The sequence below is a fragment of the Leptonychotes weddellii genome, chromosome 4 (assembly GCF_054177405.1).
Source record: "Leptonychotes weddellii isolate Sample4059 chromosome 4, ASM5417740v2, whole genome shotgun sequence".
NCBI classification, from domain to species: Eukaryota; Metazoa; Chordata; class Mammalia; order Carnivora; family Phocidae; genus Leptonychotes; species Leptonychotes weddellii.
Genome location: NC_138372.1, coordinates 22,296,860 through 22,315,240, shown reverse-complemented (window position 1 = coordinate 22,315,240; position 18,381 = coordinate 22,296,860). Strand labels below are relative to the sequence as shown.

The window sequence follows — 18,381 nt, the reverse complement described above, 5'->3', positions numbered from 1 at the left end:
GGGTGGCTCAGTTGGTTAAGCGACTGCCTTCGGCTCAGGTCATGATCCTGGAGTCCCTGGATCGAGTCCCGCATCGGGCTCCCTGCTCAGCAGGGAGTCTGCTTCTCCCTCTGACCCTCCCCCCTCTCATGTGCTCTCTCTCTCTCATTCTCTCTGTCTCAAATAAATAAATAAAATCTTTAAAAAAAAAAAAATAACTTTTTCCCATTTAAAACATTTCTTTAAGCCAATAATGGAGATAAAATGGAATTATAAAAGAAAAAAACACAAATGGGCCAGGAACACATGACAAATAGAAAAACTGATTTCCAGGGTGCCTGGGTGGCTCAGATGGTTGAGCGTCTGCCTTCTGCTCAGGTCGCGATCCCGGGATCCTGGGATCAAGGCCAAGTCGGGCTCCTGGCTCAGCGGGGAGCCTACTTCTCCTCCCTCTCCTTCTGCCTCTCCCCCCTGGCTCATGCTCTCTCTCTCTCTGTATCTCTGTGTCTCAAATGAATAAATAAAATCTTTAAAAAAAAAAAAAAAGAAAAACTGATTTCCAGAGTTACAATATTATAATATTCAAATTTCCAGTTTTTAATTAAAAAAAAAATCACAAGGCATATGAAGAAAAAGGGGAAGTATGGCCCATTCGAAAGGACAAAATAAATGGACAGAAACTATCCCTGAGGGGGCGCCTGGGTGGCTCAGTCGTTAAGCGTCTGCCTTCGGCTCTGGTCATGATCTCAGGGTCCTGGGACAGAGCCCCACATCGGGCTCCCTGCTCGGCGGGAGGCCTGCTTCTCCCTCTCCCAGTCCCCCTGCTTGTGTTCCCTCTCTCGCTGTGTCTCTCTCTGCCAAATAAAAATATAAAATCTTTAAAAAAAAGAAAGAAACTATCCCTGATAAAACCCAGATACTTGACATACTAGGCAAAGACTTTCAAACAATGGTTTTAAATACACTCAAAGAGCTAAATATAAATAAACAAACAAACTAAAGGAAATCAGGAAAACAATGCATGAACAAAATGAGTATCAACAAACTGAAAAAGGACCAAACAGAAGAAGAAAAACAGAAGTTCTGGAGTTGAGAGGTGCCTGGCTGGCTCAGTTGGGAGGAGCATGCGACTCTTGATGTTGGGGTTGTGAATTTCAGCCCCACGTTGGAGGTAGAGATTACTTAAATAAATAAATAGATAAACTTAAAAAAAAGTTCTGGAGTTGAAAAGTACAATAACTGAAATGAAAAATCCACTAGAGGGGTTCAATGGCAGATGTGAGCAGATCATAGAAGCAGCAAACTTCAAGACAGGAACACTGAAATTATGAAATCTGAGGAGCAGAAAGGACGAAAAATGAAAAGTAACAGAGCCTAGAAGACCCATCAGATTCCAACAATCATTATGGGAGTCAAAGAAATAGAAAAAGGGACAGAAAGAATTTAAGAAATAATGGCAGAAAACCTCCCAAATTCAATGTAAGTCATGCATCTACACATAAAGATGTTCACTGAATCCCAAGGAGGATAAACTCCATATCTAGACACACAATCAAACTGCTGAGAGCCAAAGACACAAAGAGAATCTTGAAAACAGTGAGGGAGAAGTGACTCATCACATAACAAGTCAATTTCTCATTAGAAACCATGAAGGCCAGAAGGCACGGGGATGACAAATTTAAAGACCCAAAAGAAAAAAAAACCTGTCAAACGAATTCTGTATCTGACAGAATTATGCTTCAAAAACAAGGGAGAAGGGGCGCCTGGGTGGCTCAGTTGGTTGGGCATCTGCCTTCAGCTCAGGTCATGATCCCAGTCCTGGGATAGAGCCCCGCATCGGGCTCCTTGCTCAGCGGGAAGCCTGCTTCTCCCTCTGCCTGCTGCTCCCCATGCTTGTGGTCTCTTTCGCTCTCTGACAAATAAATAAAATCTTTTAAAAAAATTAAATAAAAAAACAAGGGAGAAATTAAGACATTTCTGATAAACAAAAGCTGAGGAAGTCTGTTACCACTAGACCTGCTAAACAAGAAATACTAAAGGGTGACCTTCAAACTGAAAACGAAAGGAAATGAAAGGACACTCCACAGTAACTTGAAGCCAGTAAAGGTAACTATACGAGTAAATACAAAAATCAGTATTATTATATTTTTGGTTTGTAACTCCACGTTTTACTTCCTAGATGATTTAAAGGACAAACATATAAAATAATTATAAATCTGTTACCAGGCATGCAACGTGTAAAGATGTAATTTGTGACGGCAACAACATAAAGGGAACTGGAACTGTATAGAAAAAGACTTTTTTAAGTTAAGTTGGTACCAATTCAACCTAGATTGCTATGAATTTAGAATGTTAAATGTAATCCCTATGGTAACCACAATACCTAAAAATACATACACAAACTAGAAATTAAAAATATACACAAAAGGAAATGAGAAGGGAATCAAAACAATTCACTACCAAAAATCAACTGAACTCAAAAGGCAGTAATGGAGGAAGAGAGGGACAAAAAATGTGTAAGACAAAGGAAACAATGAGTAAAATGCCAGAAATCCTTCCTTATCAGTAATATATTATATGTAAATGGACTAAGCTCTCCAACCACTATACAGTGTGCAAAGACTTACTGCATATCCAAAGACACGGACAAGTTTGAAGTAAATGGATGGAAAAAGGTATTTCATCCATTTGGTAACCAAAAAAGAGCTGGGATAGCTACACTAATATCAGACAAAAACTTCAAGTCAAAAATTGTTACAAGAGATAAAGAAGGGCATTATATACTGATAAAAGGGTCAATTCATCAAGAACATATGGCAATTATAAAACATAAATGCACCAGGGTGCCATGGGCAGCTCAGTTGGCTAAGAGGCTGACTCTTGGTTTTGGCTCAGGTCATGATATCAAGCTCAGCACAGCATCTGCTTCAGATTCTCTCTCTCCCTCTTCCTCTGCCCCTCCCCTGGCTTGTGCGTGCTCTCTCTTTCAAATAAATCAATCTTTTAAAAAAAAATGAACACTTAATAGAAGATTAATAAGGAAACAGAGGACTTCAACAACATTATGAATCAGCTAGACCTAAAAAGATCTATAGAACACTCAACAGAATATATCTTCTCAGGTATACATGGAACATTCTCCAGGATAGACCTTGTAGGCCACAAAGAGTCTCAATGAATTCTAAAAGACTGAAATCAGACAAAGTATATTCTATGACCATATGGAATGAAGCCAGAAATTCACAAATATGTGGAAACTAACAACATACTCTTGGATAATAAAGTTGGAGGACTTACACTTCCTGATTTTATAACTTACTACAAAGCTACAATAATCAGAATAGCGTGGTACTGGCATAGGGTGTTTACAGATCAACGGAATAAATTTCAGAGTGTAAAAAAAAAATTCACACCCCTATGGTCAGCCAAATAATTTTAATAAGGGTATCAAGTCCATTCAATGGAGTATGAATAGTCTCTTCAAAAAACAGTGCAGGGACAACTAGATTTCCAGATACGAAGGAACTGTGTTGGATACCTAGCTCATACCATATACAAAAATAAACTCAAAATGGATCAGCAACCTAAATACAAGCGAAGACCATAAAATGCTTAGAATAATACAGAGGGGGGCACCTGGGTGGCTCAGTTGGTTAAATGTCTGCCTTTGGCTCAGGTTATGATCCCAGGGTCCTGGGATGGGGCCCCATGTTGGGCTCCCTGCTCAGTGGGGAGTCTGCTTCTCCCTTTCCCTCTCCCTGCCACTCCCCCCCTTTGTGCTCTCTTGCTCTGTCAAATAAATAAATAAAATCTTAAAACAAAATAAAACAAAAAACAACCAAAAACTAGCCAGTCCTAAACTGTTTACTATGCCCTGCCTTCACTTTACCTCAGAAATCTCAATAAAGGCTCTGGCCTAAATCAGCTTGCCCCTGCTCCTTCTGCCTCCTGACTACCTGGTGCTTTCTGCTGGGACCCTACAAGCATGCAGTGGCTCCCTCTCTGACCTGTGAGCATAACAAACTTCTTCCTTCTGCACCTCATTCCTGTCTCTTCCTGTGGCCAGAGGGACCTTATCATACCTTCCACCCCATATTTACATTTTAAAAACAATCTCAGTATTTAAAAAACTGATAGGAGTGACGCTGATTGGGGCACCTGGGTGGTTCAGTGGGTTAAGCGCCCCACTTTATTTATTTAAAAGATTTTATTTGAAAGAGAGCGAGCGAGCACGAGCGTACCTATGTTAACGCACAAGTAGAGGAAGCCTTACTTAGTCTCCCTCTAGAGGCATTTCCCATTCTCTAAATTTCTTTTTTTTTTTTCCTTTCCTTTCTCTCTTTTTTAAAAGTAGGCTCCATGCACAGGGAGGAGCCCAATGTGGGGCTTGCACTCATGACCCTGAGATCAAGACCTGGCTGAGATCAAAGTCAGAAACTTAACCAACTAAGCGACCCAGGTGCCTCCCATTCTCCTCAATTTCTAATTGGAAACAGTTACTAAAGGTATTGCTAAAGGGGTGAAAAATAAGTTTTACAGGCACACAGAACGAACAAGTAATTCTAAGATTGCTCTCTTCTGAAGTGGTTGGGGTGATTGTAGTGAGAGTTTATTTTTTTTTAAGATTTTATTTATTTATTTGACAGAGAGAGAGAGAGAGTGCGCACAAGCAGGGCGTAGTGGCAGAGGGAGAGGGAGAGGGAGAAGCAAGCTCCCTGCTCAGCAGAGAGGCGGATGTGGGGCTGGATCCTAGGCGCCCCTGTAATGAGAGTTTTAAAAGAAATCTCCCGGGGCACCTGGGTGGCTCAGTCGGTTAAGCAGCTGCCTTCGGCTCAGATCATGATCCCAGGGTCCTGGCATCCAGTCCCACATCCGGCTCTCTGCTCAGCGGGGAGCCTGCTTCTCCCTCTCCCTCTGCCTGCTGCTCTGCCTACTTGTGCTCTCTCTGTCAAAGACCTGTACCTCTGAAACAAATAATACATTGTATGTTAAAAAAAAAAAAAAAAGAAGAAGATAGTAGGAAGGGAAAAATGAAGTGGGGGGAATCGGAGGGGGAGACGAACCATGAGAGACTGTAGATTCTGAGAAACAACTGAGGTTTCTAGAGGGGAGGGGGGTGGGGGATGGGTTAGCCTGGTGATGGGTATTAAAGAGGGCACGTATTGAATGGAACACTGGGTGTTATATGCAAACAATGAATCATGGAACACTACATCAAGAAAAATAAATTAAAAAAAAAAGAAATCTCCCAAGATAAGATTTGGGCTGGTTCTTCAACCCCAAATCATGTTGGGGGTGAAACACCCATATATAAATGGGAGGGGAGCAGAGTAGAGTCTACTAAGAGAATCTGAGTAAAGAGAAATGAAAATGGAAGTTGAAAAAAGAGCTGAATTCCGGAGCTAGAGAAACTGAGGAAATGAAACTTCAGAGAAGGTGCCTCGGTCATTCTGGAAAGTAGCTTGGTGAACCCAACTGCAGTAGTGGGTCTTAGAAAGTGCATGTCTCCACATCCACTTGGTGAAGCCCAAACGAATTTATTATTTTTTTTTAAAAAAAGATTTTATTTGTCAGAGAGAGAGAGCCCAAGCAGTGGGAGCAGCAGGCAGAGGGAGAAGCAGGCTTCCTGCTGAGCAAGGAGCCCGACACGGGGCTCCATCCCAGGACCCTGGGACCATGACCTGAGCCAAAGGCAGACCCTAACTGACTGAGCCACCCAGGCGTCCCTAAGTGAATTTTTATTAAAAAAAATTCTAGGGGACTGCAGTGGCCTTCCTTGGAGTTCCTGATTACTCCTGTGCCTGGAGACTAAAAGGCACAGGACAAATTCCTAAAGGCAGCACTATGGATTGCTGTCCCCCATTACCTGACACATGGTTTTTCATGACTCTGAGTCTGGGCTCTCCTAGAGGGCTGTCCCCTCCTTTGAGCAGAGCTGACAGCAAAGCTGGAAGGAGAACCAGGCTGTGCTTTAGTCACCACGGTGACAAGAAACTATGACAAATATTTGCTTATGACTTCACTGGAGAAGCAAAGCAGGGGAGGTTAGATTGGAAGAAGGAACAACTGCAGAAGCACATCTGGAATCAGCAACCAAAGGAATGCTGGACTCTCATTAAGGGACCAGAAGGCAAAGGGGCTTTTTTCATCATGCACTCCTCTACTTGCTGGGGCTGGATCAAGAAATCCAGGATACGAGGTGCCTGGGTGGCTCAGTTGGTTAAGCATTTGCCTTTGGCTCAGGTCATGACCCTGGGGTCCTGGGATCAAGCCCTGTGTCAGGCTCCCTGCTCTGCAGGGAGTCTGTTTCTCCCTCTGCCCCTCCCCCCACTCATTCTCTAATAAATTTTTAAAAATCTTAAAAAAAAAAAGAAATCCATGATAAAAATACCTTTTCTAGCATCTGTCTTAGACAGCCTTTGGGTTTTCTTAGGCAAGGAAATCTCTCAAAGTGAATAGTTCCCTGAAGTTATACCTCCCATTTCTAGGAAATAAATGTCAAATGTTACCATGCACTCTCTATAAACTTTTAGAACCAAGGAACCAGTAATAATAGTACAAAATAGGCAAGGGCCCTGTTATGGCCTGAATTCTGCCCTGCCTCCAACTCCTATGTTGAAGGCCTGGCCCCCAGTCTCTCCAAATGTGACTATATGGAGACAGCGTCTTTAAAGAGGTGAGGATACTGGGTTAAGGCCCTAATCCAATATGACTCGTGTCCTTATAAAAAGAAGATTAAGATACAGATGCACACAGAGGGGGAATACCATGTAAACATGCATGAAGACAGCCATTGATAAACCGAAGAGAGAAAGGGCTCAGAAAAAGCCAACCCTGCTGATATCCTGATCTTGGAATTCTAGCCTCCAGAACTGTGAGAAAATAAATTCCTGTTGTTTAAGCCAGACAGGCTGTGGTACTTTGTTATGGCAGCCCTAGTAAATTACTATAAGCCCTAACTGACAGATAAAGTACCTGAGTCTCAGGTCACACACTGAGTGAGTAGTAAGATTACTGCAGTACTCCTTTTAATCACTGATGTTTAAAATTTTGAGATCCATAAAACTTAAAAATTTTGCACATGTTCTCAGAAAAAAGCGTACTACGCACAGCCAGCTGTCTTGTGTGTGGGATCGGAATGATACTACTTACTACACCTTCAAGCTCAGATCCTGTACACCTGCTGGCTCTAGGGCTTTCCAAATCAAAGCTTTATGTTCATGGTCTGTACTTCAAAAAGCTACCAAGCAATCACTTGATTGAAGGCATCTGCCTGGGAGAACCCAAAGGAGCTATATTTAGGAGATAAGGGAACTAGCTTTATTTTCTAGGCAATGACCTGACAATCTTCAAAGGAGATGGGACCTGGAACACTATGAAGAGTCAGTCTTTTCAAATGATTTCCCTTGTCCTGGTGTTGAGGGGGCGCTCCTCGGCAGAGGGAGGTTCTAAAGAAATGTTATTATAGCTGCCCGGGAATGAGCTAAGGCTTTAAATCACACAGACTGACTATATGGCATATGCTACAGTTAGAAGCTTTACAACTCATAATGATGCATTAAAGGTTTCTTAATGGCACTGGGAAGAGAGATAAAAGAGATAAAATGGTTACTCCCCAATTTAAGGCCTCTTCCTTCAAGAAAGTAAGAAACTGATTCCTCACAGGTTGAATGGCTTTTTTCAGTTGGCTTCTCATACCTTTCAGGAGGAATTCTCTAGCAAATATGTATCAACCTAAGATTCCTGGGTTAAAACACTATGGCCATATGCCTGTTAATTGAAAAGGGTAAGAGGGTAGGTACCAGGATAGAATCCATAAGCCTTAGCAGGCTAGTAACATTTGATAATGAGCCAACCTTTTTGTCGATAGTGCCAACCTCTTCGTTGATATCTCTAATCTTCACAACAGTCCCGAGAATCCATTTAACAAACAAGAAAGAAGACTCAGAGGGTAAAGTGAACAAGTCAGGAAGCTAATATCAACCCTGACCTGTTTGGTCCCAAACTCCAGGTTCTTCTCATTTCCTGAAAAGGAAAGCTATTGGTAACAGCAAATCCATCGGAATTCTGGGTTGGAAGCTATTCCATCACTGATAAAGAAACAAATCTGGTCACATCCCAGAATTTCAGTTAAACACAAACTCACATGCCTTAAAAGGGGTAAAGAGGTGAATGATTTTTAACAGGACAGTCGTAATATTACATCAGGGATTGCACTCATACTCAGTTTTTACAACACTGTGCCAGCCGAACAAGATTTGACAGGGGCTATGGTGAAATCAGCTGTTTTAAGCCCTGGGACAGTAGCTAAATAGCAATTAAGAGCTAAGGAACCAGGTTCAGAAGTGTTATGACTTACACAAGATCATTCAGCTATTAAATTGTGAAGCGGGGACTGGGATCTAGATCTCTAATTCTAAAGGCCTCCACTTTCACATCCAACCTCTGAGAATTACTTCTTTCCATCCCCCCAACACACAATTCTATTCAATTTGGCTCCTGCCCTTGGACTAGGTTCTGTCTATATTGATCTATGTACTCAGTCATTTTAACTTGAGAATTACTGGCAATCAATTCTCTAATTAGTGCATATGAACAGGGAGCAATTGAAAACTTTGCCAAGATGTCTGCCTAAGAGTTCCACCTTCTATCCACTATATCTGATTTTTAGGAACTCATTTTCATAATAATAGGTTTTTCTTTGCAGTGACTTCTCTCCTTAGACCACAAATCCAACCAGCCATAAACTTAAAGTACCTCTGACGCTGTGTGAACACCTATACAACCAGAATTAACTAAATCAAAATTCTTCCAAAACAGATAAAGTCAGCCATGATGCGACTGGAAGGGTGGGAAGACAACACACAACACAAATGACAGAGGTAAATTTGGACATTTTCAAAGATGCTCTTCCGAAACTTACCTGGCTCAGTTTCTTATCATAGGCTGGCTTAAATTTTACCTGTCTTCTTGCTGGTCTATCTAGTAGATAATTACGAAGTTTATGGCAAAGTTTTGGTATTATTGATTTACAACTTTGCTAGTTAAAATCAGCACCATAGGAATAGTTCCAGTAATCTCATCACCTGAAATTCTTTTTTTTTTAAGATTCATTTTTAAGCAATCTCTACCCCCAACATGGGGCTCAAACTCACAACCTTGAGATCAAGAGTCACATGCTCCACCGACTGAGCCAGCCAGGTGCCCCTACCACCTGCCGTTCTTTATCCTAAGAATCAGTCACTTGTGAGCGTATTTTTTCATTCACCCCCCTACCCAAGCTACTGCCCCATTTCTCTTTTCTCATAAAGAGCAAAAAAACTTTCTGTCCCCCTTTTATTAAGAATTATTTATTAAGAATTTATTTTATTTTTAGAGATAGCAAGAGAGCACGTGCAAGCAGGGGAGAGGGAGAGAGGGAGAGAGAAATTATCTTAAGCAGACTCCAGGCTCTGCGCAGAGCCTGATGCAGGGCTCAATCTCATGACCCTGAGATCATGACCTGAGTGAAATCAAGAGACGCTTAACTGACTGAACCACCCAGGTGCCCCATGAATTACTTAAACACTAAAAAATTGAAAGAGCCTAAGAAACATCTATAAACTCTCTTTTCAGATTCAACAATTAAAACAAAACAAAAAACAAAAAAACATGGGGCTTAACTCATGACCCTGAGATGAAGACCTGGACTGAGATCAAGAGTCAGACACTTAACCAACTGAGCCACCCAGGTGCCCCAAGATTCAACAAGTTTTAACAACGCCATATTTGTTTTACTCCATCAGATGTACGGATATTTTTAACATACATGTATATATATTTTAACTGGACATTTCAAAGTTGTAAATGTCACAACTTGCACTTCACCCTTATTACTTTAGTATGTGCCTCCTAATTAGGACCTTCTTACATAACCACAATTTCAAACCTAAGAAAATTAACGAAACATCTATTATCTAGTCCATACTCAAATTTTCTTACTTATTTCAAAATGGTTGTTATAGCTACTTGGGGTTTCCCCCCCCCCCAACCCAAGCCAGAACTCAGTCAAGGTTCACCCATTGTATTAGTCTTTTAACATTTTATTATGGAAAATTTCAAATATATACAAAAGTAGACAGAATAATCTCAATGCAATCACTCAGATTCAATAATCAACCAGTAGCCATTAATCTATGTTTCTATCTACTCCCAGATCCTGAATCACTTAAGCAAATTCCTGACACCTCATCTATATATATTTCAGTATGTAGCCTCAAACTATAAAAACTTTTTTAAAATAACAATATGATTATTCTAACATCTGGTCATTTTTAATCTATAAAATCCCTATCCTTCTCTCCCCCGATCCCTTTATTTACTTGTGATACTGACTTTCTGAAGAGACTAGGTCAGTTGTCTTAAATGAATGCCCTGCATTCTCATTTTTTTGTCATTAATTTATATGCCCATCTCTTATATTTCCTGTAAAACCGAAGTTAGGTCTTAAGGCTAGAGTAGATTCAGGTTCACAATATTTTTTTTTCAAAAAAGTTTTTATTTATCTGAGAAAAAGAGATCTGTGCAAGCAAGCATGTTGGGGGGGGAGGGGCAGACCGAGAGGGAGAAGCAGGCTCCCTGACCAGGGGCTCAATCCCAGGACTCTGGGATCATGACCTGAGCCAAAGGCAGAGGGTGAACTGACTGAGCCACCCATGCGCCCTGGGTTCACAATATGTTTTTGGCAATAATACATTAAGGGGATGCTGTGTTTCATGCTTATCACATCAGGAGGCATGTAATGGTGGGCTGCCCAAATGATAATAAATTTGGTAAGATGGCAACCTGATCTCTCTTGACTGTCATCTACATACCCTAAGTCTCCATTCACTTTAATTTTGTTGTGACATGTTTCTTGAATATTACATATTTTATGATAAAATGACCAAGTTTTAAAAATAGGCATTAACCATTATTGTTCAATCTGTGTGCTCTGTTCACTCTTCTAACTCTTCAAATTGACTTCTATTCCTTCTGTTCCACAGAAAACTGCTTTTATCAAGGTCACAACCTCCCTGTTGCCATATCTAATGGATAGAAATTTCTGTCCTCTTCTAAGCCCTCAGTAGGATTACTAATCCCTTCTCTCTCTCGGAAACACTGTTGTCTTGGCACCACTCCCAACTCATCCAGTTTTCTCTGTCCTCTTAATGGCTCCTCCTCCCTACATCTACATACTGGTTTCTATCTTCACTCTCTTACTAGCTGATTTCATCCATTCCGGTGATAACTTAGAAATTTATGTCTCAAGCTCAGCCTTTTCCCTTGAGCTCCAGACCCATATATTCAACTACCTATCAAAATCTTTACTTGGATATCCAAAACTACTCTAATTCCCCTCACCCAAAAAGCAACAGCAACATTTACAAGTTACTCAACCCAAACCCAAGTAAAAACCATCCCTGATTCCTTCTCTCCACTTTCATCTAATCTATTGCCAAAACCTGTCTCAGTTTTATCTCCAAATATATCTTGAAGGTATTTACATGTCTTTCAATCCTGACCCCCACACCATCCAAGTCACTACTATCTCTCACCTGACTACTAAAGCAACCTACCTCTTCCTTTCTTCCCCCACACCCCCATTCATCACCACAATAAAACCAGAGACGCCACTGCTCCCATGTAGAATAAAATCCTTTTTCCAGTTCAAGGTCCTGCCTATATATTCATCTCATCTCATTCAACTCTGTACCTTCATTCATCATATGCTCCTGTCACAATGGCCCTATCAGTATTTGGAGGCTGTTTCCGGTTGCAGTCTTCACACTCCCTGTTTTCTCTCTGCCCGCAATGCTCTTCCCTAGCTCTTAGAATTGCTAGGTCCTTTCCTCATTACCCTAACCCACAGTCAGCTACTCTATTTTTGTCAGAACACCTGTTTTATTTCCTTCGTTACACTATTTTACAGTCTGTGCCTATTCTCTTCTGTAGGATGTTTTAAGTTCTGCAAAGGCAGAAACCTTTGTTTTATCTCCAGTACTTATTCAATATTTACTGAACACCTACACTGCCTCAGACACAAGGCCTAGCTGTAACAGCTGCGTAATACGTGTTTGCCGGTAAGTGAGGAAGGGTACAGCAAAGAAATCTTCCTGTGACTGGAGTGGAGCACAACTTCCAAAGGCAGATTTTAGAAGGGTTTCTTCCTAGAAACCCAGAAACCACAGGTTTCCTCCAGAAGTGATATGAAAACTGAATAAAAACAAGTCGTAAAGCAGGACACAAGTGCTTCAGAATACATTTTGGACTGCTAAATCCAGTGACCTTGACAGCCTTGATTCTGACTTTCTAATTTGTCACTGATGATCACCTTTGTCTTCTTAAAACTCCACCCATGATTCTGACAGCACCACCTTCTCCCACTTCTACCTTTCCTACAACTCCTCAGGTTTCATACTGTGTTCTCTTCAGTGCCCAACTCTGTCAGTGTGGATCAAAGTTCTACCTTCGGTCCTCTTCTCAGCAGGAGCAGCCCTCTCCTCAAGCCTCCACTTTTATGCCAAGTATCAAATCCCTACTGTTACTGCCTCCTGAAAGTGTATTTCCAAATGCCTACTGGCTATATCTCTACCTCCCTTTCTCTTTAAACCAATTTTTTCTATCTTCCCTCATTCGGTTAATGCCATTACCATTCATTACCTTCCTCCTCCCCAAATTTCAACTATTGATAAACTGATTTTTACTTGTGCCAGTCTCTCCATAACTAGTCTATCCAGCTTCCTCTGAGCCTTTTCTCAACTAGGCCTCAACCATGGCCTATAAATCATTGAACAAAGCACTAACATAGTTTCTAACGGGTCACTAGTATGACCCTAGTCCCCCCTTAAAGTACCCGCTTGAGAAAATCTTAAGGCTGCGAAAAGAATTTACTGTTTGTTCCACCAATACCTGAAAATAGGGCCCCATCTCCGAGGCTCTGTGGGAGGGTAGGAGCCTAAGGTCAATAAGCACCAGTTAGCAAACCCAGATGGGTTTCAGATGGATTAATCCCCCTTTCTCACATTTTGTAATTTTTCACTTCCCTTACTCTTCTGGGCCCCCTTTCTCTGGCCCCTCTATTCGTCCATCCTCCCTTTAAAATGCCCAGTTAACCATGTAGAAATCGACATTGAATTCAGTGCACACGTTTCCCTGTTATAATAGTAACATTATTGATTAAAATCTATCTGCCCTTGTCACTTTAACTAGTGTCCACTTTATCTTTGACTCGTTACCCAAATTGGTTCCTACTGACAACCTGCAATGATACTGTTTTAGTTTAGAACTCATCACCTCTCACATCTAAACCATTAAATCTTTGAAAGCAAGAATCCGTGGCACAGTGCACACCACACACATGCTCTCAAATGTTCCATCTAACATCTTAAACTTCAGTCTCCCAAAGGATCCAAAGTGGTTAACAACACATTCAACAAAATAAAAATATAAAACCAAAAATCTGGTATAGGAATATACCAATTTGTATAGAAGACAGGGAAAGATGAGGGCCACCTAGGTGGCTCAGATGGTTAAGCATATGACTCTTGATTCTGGCCCAGGTCATAATCTTAAGGGTTGTGAGATCGAGCCCCACATTGAGCTCCATGCTCAGCGTGGAGTCTGCTTGTCCCTCTCCCTCTACTCCTCACCCCCTTCCACTTATGCTCTCTCAATCTCAAATAAATAAAACCTTAAAAACAAAACAAAACAGGGAAAAATATAGATAGATAGACAGCAGGATAAGAATCAATTATTAAAACTGAGTTGCATTTTGTGGCAATTGGGTGGCTTAGCTGATTAAGCATCTGCCTTTAGCTCAAGTCATGATCTCAGGGTCCTGGAATTGAGCCCCTTACCAGGTTCCCTGCTCAGGGGGGAGTCTACTTCTCCCTCTGCCTCTCCCCCCAACTCGTGCTTGTTCCCGGATGTGTGCTCTCTCAAATAAATAAATCTGAAAAAAACAAAAACAAGAACAAAAACAAAAACAACTGAGGTGCATTTTGACATGTTAGCTGCCTGGCAGCCAAAATAAAGCAACGAGTGAACACTTACATAATTTTCATTATCCATGATGGTGCTTTTTTTTTTTTTTTTAAATAAAAGATTTGAGAGGAATCCTCACTGAGAGCAGAGCCCGCTCCCAAGCCCCCGAGATCATGACCTGAGCTGAAATCAAGAGTTAGACGCCCAACCAACTGAGCCACCCAGGTGTCCCTGTGATGGTGCCTTTTGAAGGACAAAAGTTTTAAATTTTGACTAAGTCCATTTTATCTTTTTCCTTTTTGGTTGCTTGTGCTGATGTTTTATCTAAGAAACTGTCTAACCCAAGGTCATGAAGATCTACTGTTTTTTTTTAAGAATTTTTTATTTATTCATTTGAAACAGAGAGATACAGAGAGAGAGAGAGTAGGAGCAGTGGGGAGAGGTAGAGGGAGAGGGAGAAGCAGACTCCCCACTGAGCAGGGAGCCCGATGCGGGGCTCGATCCCAGGACCTGGAGATCATGACCTGAGCCGAAGGCAGACGCTTAACAACTGAGCCACCCAGGTGCCCCTTTGTTGTTGTTGTTTTTTAAAGATTTTATTTATTTATTTGACACAGAGAGATATAGCAAGAGAGGGAACACTGGCGGGGAAGTGCGAGAGGGAGAAGTAGACTTCCTGTGGAGCAGGGAGCCTGATGCAGGGCTCGATCCCAGGACCCTGGGATCACAACCTGAGCCGAAGGCAGACGCTTAACGACTGAGCCACCCAGGCGCCCCTACTCCTGTTTTCTTAAAAGAGTTTTATAGTTTTAGCCCTTTACATTTCTCTTCGATCCACTGAGTTAATTTTGTATAAGGTGGGGGAGGGGGTGAGTGTCCAACTTCATTCTTTTGTAAATGGATACCTATTCTTTTTAGGCATTATATATAATACCTAACATATGAGAATAAAGACAAACCAGTGATCCACATAAGTCCTTTCTTAATGAATCTATCTTTAACTGCGATGCCTTCAAAGTTAATGGTTTTTATGATTAAACCAGTCTATTAAACCAACAAACTGCTGCAGAATACAACTTCCTTTCCTATGTCAAGTTTCTTAGTTCTCTGTCAGGCCCCAACGCCAGCAAGAATCATGACGCCCCTGCCAAGAAAATCACAGATCTGTGCTCACTGCTAGGTATGAAGCAGTCTTCTGAGTTCAGCCCAGAATGCTTTCTAAAGTCTCTAGCCATGGTCAAAAGGTTTTATCTAAATCCAGAGTAAAAGCCAAGATACCCTTTTGAAAGATCTTTGAAATATCCCAAAGTATGTCTAACCTCTATGAGGGGACATTCCCAGGGAAAATTCAAATTTGAATGGTAATAATTTAGTAATAATCTGCTTAGCTTTTAAGGCTAAACTCATATAAAACCCCCATTTTAGTGGTAGGGAGACCAAGGCATAACTTGCAGAAGGACCCAGCTAATTAAATGGGTCTAACCCCGGTATTTCTTAAAAGCCAATGCTCTCTCCATTACATATACCTTACTTAACAGCCTACTAGCCACAAGGGGACTCCCTTGTTATTTTCTGGTAGGAGTGTCAATGTTCCTTCTACTACCCTACCCATTGCCTGAGTCAATCCCTCAAATGAGGTGTGATCCAGTTCTTGCCAGGAATGGGGAATACAAATATTAGGTGACAACAACACTGATAGGAACAGAAGTAGAAAAATGTAGGGACTGGCAAGTGGTTAGGCAATCATTTGAAGGCTGTTTGCCACTTCAAAGGAAAAGCAAAAACAACCACTTGAGTTAATCCTCCTTTTTTTACAAGTGCCCCACGTGCATGTGTTTGTGTGGAAGGGAGTCACCGGCGGTGGCGGCAGCTACACTGATGATACCAAGTTGAGGGAAATATGATGAGCTGAGATAAATGTCATTTAAGTATGGTGTAGGGCTTGAAAATGTTTTTAAAAAGTTCAACATTATGGGGGTGCCTGGGTGGCTCAGTTAAGCATCTGACTCTTGATTTCAGCTCAGGTCATGATCTTGGGTTGTGAGATTGGGCCTGGCGTTGGGCTCCAGGTTCAGTGGGGAGTCGGCTACTCTCCCTCTCCCTCTGCCCCTCCCCCTGCTCATACTCTCTAATAAATAAAATCTTTAAAAATAAAATAGAATAGGGGTGCCTGGGTGGCTCAGTTGTTAAGCGTCTGCCTTTGGCTCAGGTCATGATCCCAGGGTTCTGGGATCGAGCCCTGCATCAGGCTCCTTGCTCGGCAGGAAGCCTGCTTCTCCCTCTCCCACTCCCCCTGCTTGCGTTCCTGCTCTCGCTCTCTCTGTCAAATAAATAAATAAAATCTTAAAAAAAAGAAATAAATAAAAATTAAATTAAATTAAAAAATCTTTTTAAAAAGTTCAACATTATGTAAATGGACAAGGGTTCATCAAGGGTTTGTATTAGAAAGAAATAGGTAGGCTGAGAGAAGGCAGCTGTGCTAGATGGATCACCAAAAGGCATGCTAGAAACAGTGTGGTACTGGTGAAAGGAGCTACAAGGCTAGACAATCTGATTTCCGGCCTTGCTATTTAATAAATGTACAAACTTGGGTGTCATTTAACTGTATCTTGATTTTCCTACCCTTACCCTGTCTCATACCACAGAGTTATAATGAAGATAAATGAGAATATACACAAAACTACTTTAGGATTAGGTTTGGTAATAGCTTTTCAAACTTCTGGAATTTCTCCCCTAGCTTCATGACCAGGAAATACTGCAAACAAGAAAACAGTATATCAAACAGGTACGACAGCATGAAGCTCTCAGGGTATTATCTGCCAGCCTGTCAGAAATGCTAGTCACAAAGACAATGGGAGAGGCTCTTCTATGGGACAACTGGGTCAGTCCACAATGGGGCCATAATAAGGCTACTCCTATTCTGGCCGATCCTCACAGGACTGGGCTGAGCAGTGATCACTCTAGGAAACAAAGCTGAATCTATGAACTAGGTGGTTTGGCTAAAAGACCACGTGGAAAAACTGTATCTGCATACACAACTATGTATTCAAAGCTCAAGGTCTAAGTGAAGTATGGCACACCAAGGTACTGAATCAATCAGATGTTGATAGTCCCAGAGACTAGTTCTCTAATGCTAATTCTCCCACAGATTTACTAGTCCTTTTGGCCTCTGAGTCTATATGTAAGTGCAACGGTCAGACCTAGGGGTGGGAAGTAAGGGGTAGTGAGAAACACAGGACAGTACTAGGATAGCTATAGCCCAAACTCCAATTTCTCCAAAAGAAAATTTCCAACTATCCTTTGTAGACTGTGCAGAATCTGGAAGCTCTCACCTTCTTAGGGACAACCCACTGCCACTGCCACCAGGTGCTACAAGGAACTAAGATGAATTAAAGTAGGGAAATCGGGATGCCTGAGTGGCTCAGTTGGTTAAGCATCTGCCTTTGGCTCAGGTCATGATCCCAGGGTCCTGGGATCGAGTCCCCCATTGGGCTCCCTGCTCAGCAGGGAGTCTGCTTCTCCCTGCTGTGCTCTCTCTGACAAATAAATAAAATCTTTAAAGAAAAATTAAAAAAATAAAGTAGAAGAGGAGCTCAACTTCCACTGAAGCCAGCCCCAAAATATTCACCGAATATCTTCCAAGCACTCACACTTTTCAAGGAATCAAGAAAATAGGAGCACCTGACTGGTTCAGTCGGTAAAAGTGTGTAACTCTTGATCTTGGGGTTGTAAGTTCGAACGTCACATTAGGTGTAGAGATTACTTAAAATAAAATCTTGGGGCGCCTGGGTGGCTCAGTCGGTTAAGTGTCTGCCTTTGGCTTGGGTCATGATCCCAGGGTCAAGCCCCACATCGGGCTCTAGCTCCAAACTGGGCTCCCTGCTCAGCGGGGAGCCTGCTTCTCCCTCTCCCTCTGCTGCTCCCCCGGCTTGTGCTGTCAAATAAATAAAATTTTATCAGACTGATGAATCACTGAACTCTGCCTCTGAAACCAATAATACATTATATGTTAATTAATTGAATTTGAAATAAATAAAATCTTAAAATATATATGTATGCGTATATATATATATATTTTCCAAATAACCATCTCCAAACTGACTCAAATAGACAAGTGATTTATTATTCATTTAAAAAAACGTGTGTGCCAGGCACTGTGTAAAGGTTTCTGCCTTTAGGAAGTTTTACAACTTGGGGCGCCTGGGTGGCTCAGTTGTTAAGCGTCTGCCTTCGACTCAGGTCATGATCCCAGGGTCCTTGGATCGAGCCCCGCATCGGGCTCCCCGCTCCGCGGGAAGCCTGCTTCTCCCCCTCCCACTCTCCCTGCTTGTGTTCCCTCTCTCGCTGTGTCTCTCTGTCAAATAAATAAAATCTTTAAAAAAAAAAAAAAAAGGAAGT

General features: G+C 41.7%; 1 protein-coding gene across 2 annotated transcripts in view; it reads right to left on the bottom strand.

Moving 5' to 3' along the window:
• The window catches only part of KPNA6 (karyopherin subunit alpha 6), a 56,539-nt gene that overhangs the window by 25,861 nt on the left and 12,297 nt on the right, over positions 1 to 18,381 (bottom strand). The gene's annotated exons all lie outside the window — the stretch shown is intronic.